The 9,154-nt window shown below is 36.4% G+C and overlaps 1 long non-coding RNA gene across 1 annotated transcript; it reads right to left on the bottom strand.

Annotated features, from left to right (window-relative positions):
• Positions 1 to 441: 441 nt before the first annotated feature.
• Positions 442 to 2,073, bottom strand: LOC131007186 (uncharacterized). The gene is made up of 2 exons (XR_009095944.1): positions 1,281 to 2,073; positions 442 to 871 (listed from the first exon to the last, which is right to left on the bottom strand). It is a non-coding gene; the product is annotated as an uncharacterized LOC131007186 (long non-coding RNA).
• Positions 2,074 to 9,154: the final 7,081 nt, after the last annotated feature.

Here is a 9,154-nt window from a genome sequence, read left to right on the forward strand (position 1 = left end):
ATGTGATATTTATGTATTGTATCTTTCAATTTTATTAATCCAATTATTAATATTATGTTAATTCAGCTCAGATTCTAAATTAAATGTTTTCGCGCGAGACGTGATATTTATGTATTGTATCTTTCAATTTTATTAATCCAATTATTAATATTATGTTAATTCAGCTCAGATTCTAAATTAAATGTTTTCGCGTGAGACGGCCGCGATTCAATTATTGGACAATCGATGATTGATTTTCCAGATTAATAACTGACTTAGCAAAGTCAAATTATTATTTTTATATGTAATGGTTACACATATGTATATTTCCATTATTTTTTCTCTAAGTCGTGATTTATTTCCGACTTATAGAACGGATTAAATTAGATGTTGTAGAGATTTTTTTTATATAACGAGGCATCACTATATAGCAGACCCCAAGTTAGAATTTACTGATACAGATTTACCAAGTCAGAAGGATTTTATTTATCACATCAAACTTTACAACTTTCTACTTCTACAACCTACCTATTACACCATCAGCTAGCAATAAGGAAGAAAAAGAAAGCAATGGAAGAAAAGAAACGTGTGCCTATGCACTAGGGCAGCTGCTGTCCAGCAGCTCCCATCCCTCTCTGCACTCCATAAAGTACCAGCCATGCCAAAGGTACACCTAGGAGGTCTTTCAGCCACCCTATGACAGCCCTATCACTTTAGCTAACCACCACCTCCGATATCCTTTACCATTTCAGCCAACAAACTCTCTTCGCTCATTTCCTTGGACACTAGAAACCAGAAATGAGAGAGAGAGAAAGAGAGTTGATTTGCTGCTGCCTGCACTTCTTCAAGAGGTAAGCCTTGTCTTAATTCCTCCACTACCATTCTTGTTCACCTGCATTTTTTTAAGGGAACAACACATGACTCGTTTCAGTAAACATCCACTGGATTAAATCCAACAACAACGAGCAACACTAAACCCTCACAAGGTATATACTAATTAGCTCTCTTATTTCGAATCCAGTTTGTGTATCATCCAGCAAGTATGTTATTTTCTAAAGAATTCAGAGTAAGCATAAATGACGTAGGCATTTTACCCATATAGAAACAACGGACTTCACTTACACAAGATTATAGAAAACCAAGAGCTCACTAGACTCATGAACAATAGCTTTAGAAATCTCTTTCCCCTCCACGAGAATCATGAAATGCATAAGGTGTGAAGATGATTCATATTGCATAATAACCATAGAGTTTGAATTGACTTAGCATTTTTGGGAAAGGGGAGAGGTACTTTGTTGTACCTGTTTCTGTAAACCGGGAGAGGGGTGACTTCCTGTTCTGTCAAACCGAGGGGGAGCAACGATGGTGAAGCTTTTACTGTCTCGCCCGAAGTCGAGTAAGGCAGTGGCGTTTTGCGATGACAGGTCGACGATGACTCTCGCCGAATCACCGAGCGGCGACGCCTTGTGGAAAGAGAAGCTAGGGCTCAATTCTTTTGAGTTTGTGTATCCTGAAATTGCGGAATTGAGAGGAGAAACGATGGTGCGTCGGCCTCACCATCGCTCGGAAGAGCAACGGCGGCGGTTCGCGGTGCCTTCACCCAGCACCGACAACGACGGAAGGAGCCGACCTCGTCGGACCTCAGAACGGCGACAAAAGCGACCCCGCTCGCCGGTTTCCCGGTGACGGCGGCGGAGGCGATTTCTGATTTGGGAAATTAGGGCTCACCTCCTTTTTGCCTCGCATCTGTGAAGTGAGAGGAGGGACGCCGGTTTTTAGGAGACGGCAAAGCCGAAGAGCGGCGTCGACTCCGCCGGAATTTCTGAAGCGTGATCGAGCCCAGGCAGTGGCGGCGATGTCGTCTGAGCCGAAGGAACCTAGGGCTCGATTGGGTTGCTTCGTCGAGACTGAGAAAGGTAAATCGGATGAGAGGGGCGGCGCCCTCAACCGGACATGATCTCGCCGGGGTCATTCGCGACGGAGGCCGCAAGAAGATGATGGCTGCGCGGTCTTGTGTTAAGCGTGGGAGAGAGGAGAGTGAGAGTGATTTGAGAGAAAGATAGGCTGATGTTCAGCCGTGATGAGGAAAATAGGAATGGGATTTGGGCCTACCCGCATCGCGGGTACTCGAGGAGCTCCTCGAGGAGAGGGAGGGCGTCGAGGAGGGCGATGCGGCGTGGAGCTCCTCGAGGACTCCTCGAGTTATCGAGTATGCTCGAAGGGCGGAGGAGATGGCGCGTGCAATGCACGCGCCTAATTTAAAAAAAAAAAAGGAAAAATTCGAAAAGGGGTTGAGGATGGAGATGGTCTTCTGGTAGATCTGCTTGGTGTTGATGCCGAGCTCCTCGAGGAGCGGCGGCTCGTCGTCGAAGGCGGCGGAGGAGGAGGGGAAGTGCGGCGCGGCGGAGAAGGAGGTGGAGGCGGCGGCGGAGTTGACGTCGAAGGAGAGGAAGGGGATGCCGGGGTTGGAGGATCCGGGGGGCTGGAAGGGGGCGGTGGGGAGGCGGCGCTGCTGCGGGGCGGAGGCTTTTTGGGTTGAATTTTGGGGATTTTCTCTTGATCTGAATGTGCGATGAAGATTGAGGCTTTTTGCAGAATTTGAATTTGGTGTAATTTTTATGTATTTTTTTTAGGTGTTTTTAAATTTTTTTAGGTATTTTTTTTTATGTTTTAAGTAATTTTAAATTTTATGTTTAATCCAGTATTTAAATATACAATTTAAATTATGCAGTAAAATTTAAATGAAAAACATAAAATCAAAACTAATATTATCAAGTAGGCTATCAAGGAACCACAATGCAGCACTACCTACTCAATAACACAAACACTATCAAGTAGGCTATCAAGTATGCTATCAAGGAACCCCCAATGCGGATGCTCTAAGAGCACCCACTATGGGGGTTCCCAAATCTAGGTGGCACCCTTGGGACCCGGTAGCATCACAGTTAGGGATGGCAATCGGGTACAACGGGTACGGATAGTGACTATCCATACCCATACCCACGAACTATATGGATAGTGGTTTTTACCCACGAAACTATCCATGGATATCAAATGGTATCCAAATTCGCTACCCGCGGATACCCGCTACCCGTCGAGTATCCACGAACCCGCTATCCGACGGGTATTCGTCACCCGCTATTCGCCAGATACCCACTATCCGCCGGATACCCGCCATCTACTATCCGCCGGATACTCACAAAACAAAATTTAAATATAAATTTACAACAAATTTAATAGAAAAAAAAAATCAACATAAATAACATAGTTCAAATCCATATGTTGAAATCCACAAAGAACAATTTTTAAATTCAAATTCATCAACTAAAATATAAAATCCAACAAAATTCTATAATTGCTCAACAAAATTCAAATTTAAATTAGACTATTAGAATTTGGGTCTTAGTTCAGTTTTTGTTTGGGCCTATTTTAAGATATAATATGCTAGCTCATAATCTCAAAATATATATTCAAAGCCCATATTTTATGGAATTTTTTGTGGATATTTGACGGGTAATTCACGGATAATTGACGGATAATTGGCGGGTATTTTTCGCGAGTAAACGGGTTTCGCGGGTATGGATAGTAAGTATCCAAACCCATACCCACGAACTAAATGGATAGTGAATTGCAACTACGAAACTATCCGTGATAATCAAATGGTATCCAAATCCACCCTAATAGGTTCGGGTTTTCGCGGATATCTGTTACCCGCGGGTAGATTGTCATCCCTAATCACAGTGGACCACAAAAAATAAACACCCAACAAGAGAATAGGTAGCACTGCAGGAGCCGATTCCTTATCTGACATGGTGGGACCCCAACATATTTCTCACTCCTCCTCGCCTCTATTTCTTCCTTTCCTCAACTTATTCTTTCTTATTTTTTTATTTTTTTTATTTCTTATTGTGGGGTCCATAAATAGTAAAAAGTGGGTAGTGTTATAGTGGAGAAAATATAGAATTGTAGAAAAATAAGGTAATTGTTGAGATGACACCACTATGGGGTAGCACCATAGTGGATGCCCTAAGGGTATTATTTTGTAGATGGACTGCTATTTATTTATTTTGGACTTCAGTGTGGGCCCATATTTTCTATTAAATTCTTAATGAGATTGCACTATGTTGGGCTCCTATTAGTAATTGGAGTGTTGTTATTATTTTATTTAGTCCAATTAAGATTATTATGAGATTAATTGGATTTAATTTAAAACGAGGTTATGAGATTAGTAAGCGGGTTAGCAAATCCTAAGATGAGTGGATTGATTAAGATTAATAATTTGATCTCATAAGACGAACTTTAATCGTATAGTTTGATTATTATTAACGGAATATGAGTCATGTATAGTTATTTTACGCATTATCAATAATTGAGGATTTTTACTCGAGCTATATCTTATTTTATGTTCTCGCAATAAAGGTTAAGGCGAGAGTAAGAACCAGTCAAGAAGTCATTGAGATATAGCAAAGTTTGGTAATCAGGTGGGCATTACTTTCATATATATCAAATGAGTTTCATATTAATGTTGAACAAGTTATTTCATGACAAAATCTTTGAATTGAAGTTATTTCAAGTATTGTCTTGCCATAAAATGTTTCAATTTCAGTATGATATCTATCTGATGTGGCTTTTCGAATTCGGGTCATGAGCAGTTGATAGCTATCCTGCCAGGGCTAGTGTACACCAGTGACCGTGAGTCATCTAGCGGGTTGGCCGGTCAAGTGACCGTGAGAGGTGGCCACCTCTCCGGCACACAGTTCCAAATATGATAGATTACAAGAGAACTTAGTCTGCAGACGAACTTTAAGAGTCACAAATGAATTTAGTAAGCTTGGGCGTTTTAGCTAAAACTCCCTTGCTGTACTGTTATTGATGGCATGACAATTTATAGTTTTATGCAATCATGTGTATATTTAGGCATACGTGCCCACTGAGTACTCCCGTACTCAGCCCTGCATATATTTCTAAATGTGCAGGTTGAGCAGTGGCTGATGAAGATGAAGTGAAGAGCGGAGCTTTTGTCATAAATTAAATGAATGAACTCTTGGATGCATGTCTTCATACATGTAATCAGATTATGTTATTCCGTTGCGTACTCTTAGGTATTATGTTCTTTTAGTTAAGTCGGATTCATTCGAACTTACAAGTCAGTTTGAGTCTTTGTGACTAAACATCAGTTATATGATGAATTTTCCCTTCTTTAATAATTGTTTTAGTTCGATCCTCTATTATTCGTTCATTCCCTTTCTATCCCCTCTTCTAACCTCCCTCCCTTAGTCACGGTTTCCCGGCTTAATTATCTTTAATTAAGTCCGGTCGTGACAATTCTTCTTATTCTTTCTGCAAATAAGCTAGGAAGACCATCTATAAATTTAGATTTCCAATGAGTACTATTACACTCAGGAAGTTCTAGAACTCTACTAAGGAAAGTATCTTTATTCCATCTAAAATCTGTAAGTGTTTTACACCTAAGATTTTGTAAAAGAGTTCTAATATTTTCACTATCTTCTGTATATCTTCCCGTAAAGTGTTCAACAATATTTATAACCAGTGTATAAACTGCTTCTTCCTTAGTATTATTTCCTTCTTGTTTAACAGTATTTAGAATATTATCTCTCTCATTTTGGGTTAGATAATTATCCCAGCAGCCTTTTAATTGACCAGTGAATCCTGAAGTAATCATTTTTGCTATATTTTTACCAGCATTATTATTGGTTTTACAAATAGTTGAATACATTAACATTCTGTGTACAATATTATGTATCTGTTGATGAACAAATCCATCTATATGCCATTCATAAATATGATTTCCACTATAACTATTTGATATAATATCATTTGATCCTTCTATTAAAACATCTACAGGTGTTGGCCTTGGATAATAATATTTTCTTGTAGTAGGCTTATCTGCCCATTTAGACATTTTATTAATATGATCTGTATAAACTTTTTTATAATCCGATTGTTCTATTAATTCATTTCTTAATTTATTATCAAGAGTACTAATTTTTAATTTTTAAAATTTTTCTTCTAAGAATTCTTCTAAATCTTTTATAGGTTTTAATTTAAATCCTGTTATTTCAGGTGGTGGCTGTATAGTAGGCATAGCTATTTCTATTTCTTTTTTCTTTAAATTTTCTTCTTCAATATTTGAGTTTTTATTTATAGTATTTAATATTTTCTCAATTCTTTCTTGAAGAGAGGTAATTTGTTCTCCTAATATATTTATATAAAGATTCATATAATTATTTTGTTCAATTATTGTATTTATATGCCTACATGTTATAGGAAGAGTATTATCTTCTAGTAATTTGGCAAAGGCTAAAAAATTATTAATTCTATCATTTTTTTCAATTTGAAATGATTGTTGTGGAGGGAAAACTTGTTTTAATATTTTCCCATTATTTAATTTATAATTTATTTCTAATATAGAAATATATTGTTCTACATATGTAGATACAAACCATGGGACAAACAATATTATTTTATTATTTTTAGAACAACATTCATAAAATTCTTCTTGAATATAGTACTTTTCTTTTGAATCAAAATTTTCAAAATACCATTTAGAAGAATTAAATTCTAATTTTATAATTTGTCTTGCCTGCGAACCAGGACTAAAATCAATTTTTGTTTCTAAAATCATTATATTGAAAAATCCATTTCTGACTCGGTTATATCCGCTTCTTTAGTGTTAAAAACACTATTTTTCATTCCTTTCAAAATATTATTTTTATCTATTAATATCTTATCAATTCTTTCTTTTTCTAAATCTTGCAGAATAGGTTTCTCTCTTATTTGGGATGTAGAGGCTCTAGATGGAGCAAAAGGAGATTCTACCCTATAATCTAAGGGTGAAATATGAGAATATACAGATCTTGACCTTTCAATTGTAGATAAAGACCTTCTATTATTTTCAAATTGTAATGTTACTGACCCTTCGAGAGATTGTTCTACATTAATAAGATTATTTTGTATCTGTGGTTGTGGTATTACCGCTTGTTCTATTTTCCAACTTTCCGGAAATTCTATTTCTTCCCATTTTATTTTTCTCCTTGTTGTAATATTAGATTTATTAAAATTACTTTCTATTAAAATAGTCTCATTTATAGGTTCATCAACCATTTTACATTGTGGATTTAATGTGAATAATGGTTTATAATATACTCTATAACACATAGCTATTACTTATGTTCCTGGTTTGTAATTATAACCATGAGTTTTAACATTTAATGTTAAAGCATCTAAAATATTGACATCAGATAAAGAAAGCTGTAAATTCGGATACATATAAAAATAAACTGGTCCATGGGCTAAACTAAACTGTATAATACCCATCAATGATTGTTTCCAATTTAAATTTCTACCATCTCTTAAAGCTGCAATAAAACTTTCTAGTAAACCTTCTAATGTTAAAGGTTTAAATGCAATTTGCACAAGTCCTATATGAATAAATTTATGCGAATGCTTATAAGACAATAAATCACTATCCTCAAGTAATTTAATCATAATATTTTCTCCATTTAGAGGAATTGTCTCTTAAGTGGTTTTAACAATTTGTTTTAATCCAATTTTTTCAAAAGTCCCTAGTTTATATATTACACTAGGTTCCACTTTGGGAATTGTCCATTTATTTAATAGATCCAAATTCTGAGGCGATTCTAATTCTTGTTTAATACTATTTTTAATAGTATCCTTTTTTCTAAGTAAATTCATTAGAGATGAGCTCATGTGATAAATTATATTCTTACTACATAACTACTTCCCCATGGCTCTGATACCATAAGAGCGACTGTAGGTACCATAAGAAGAATATATATTTATTAGATGAGCTCCTTATAGTGAGCTCCTTATAAGAAGAATATATATTTATTACATGAGAAGACTATATATTTATTATTATTATTATTATTATTATTATTATTATTATTATTATTATTATAGGGCAGGCGAAAGAATAAACCAAAGGCATGAAAGATAAGCTGACCTCGAAGACAGCGCAAGCCCAGAAACTTAACCTGCGCAGCTACTCGAAGAAATGTCAGCACAGTTGTCCGCGAATGCCTGCGCAGCCGAAATGCCTGCACAAGTCACTCAAGGATGCCTGCGCTACCACTTGATGTGATACACCTACACAGCCACCGAGAGGATGCCTGCGCAGACCATCCCAACTACCTTCTGATAAAGGCAAAAAACTGCAAGTCCGTTAAAGCAAGGACAATCAGCCGCGACAGTGACACCGGGAGTGCGCCGTGCTTGTTGAGTACGCGCGAAGGAGAAAAAGACAATTGTGCCCTTTACTTTCATCACTTATAAATACCAAGTCTGTAATAATAGAGAGGACCCCTGATTTTAGTTATCTCCGATTCATGTTTACGTTCTAAAGAGTTCTTGGCTGCTTGTAGAAGAAGACATACATATTTCCAATATTTGAGAACTACAGGTTTCGATCTTCTATTTATTCTTTAGTTTTAGGATGTTGGTGATTTTATGCTTCACCAATATAAAATCTATATAAAAACAAATTTGTAAAAATAAAATGAAGAAATTTAAATCTCACCATTGATTTTTATGATAGTTTTTTAGTTAATAACCTAAACAGAAGTATATATTTTATGCAATTTTCATTAAACAAATTTTGAATCCTAAATCTTTTTTTTATAAAGTTTTATTAATTTTATAATTCAATATTTAGTGAGCCAAGAACGCTTCCGCCACGGCCAATGACTACGTCCGCGCCGTGGTGGAGGCGGCGCTCAAGGAGGTGAACAACGCGCTGGCCGCCACCGGCAAAATCTCCGTGGACAAGGACAAGGACAAGTACAACCACGTGGCGGTGGAGGACTGCAAGCTACAAAAAATAGTAGTATTTGTGACAAACTTATGTGACAAAATCAATTTTTGTTATATTAATGCATCTTATGTGAGGAAATTTGATATCATCACAAAAAAAATAATAAACGGGGTCATTTTTATAATTAACCCAAAATAAAGTCCTCATAAGAAAAACTCAAAACTAAACTTTTAAAAAATGGGGTCATTTTTGAAATTATCTTAAAACTTAGTCCTCATGAACAAAAACTAAAACTCATTCTTTTCTACTAATCCCATTCTAATTTCTCAACATTTCTGTCTCGATCCTCTGTGAAAATCCAATCATCTCTCAATCACAATT

The sequence above is a fragment of the Salvia miltiorrhiza genome, chromosome 1 (assembly GCF_028751815.1).
Source record: "Salvia miltiorrhiza cultivar Shanhuang (shh) chromosome 1, IMPLAD_Smil_shh, whole genome shotgun sequence".
NCBI lineage: Eukaryota > Viridiplantae > Streptophyta > Magnoliopsida > Lamiales > Lamiaceae > Salvia > Salvia miltiorrhiza.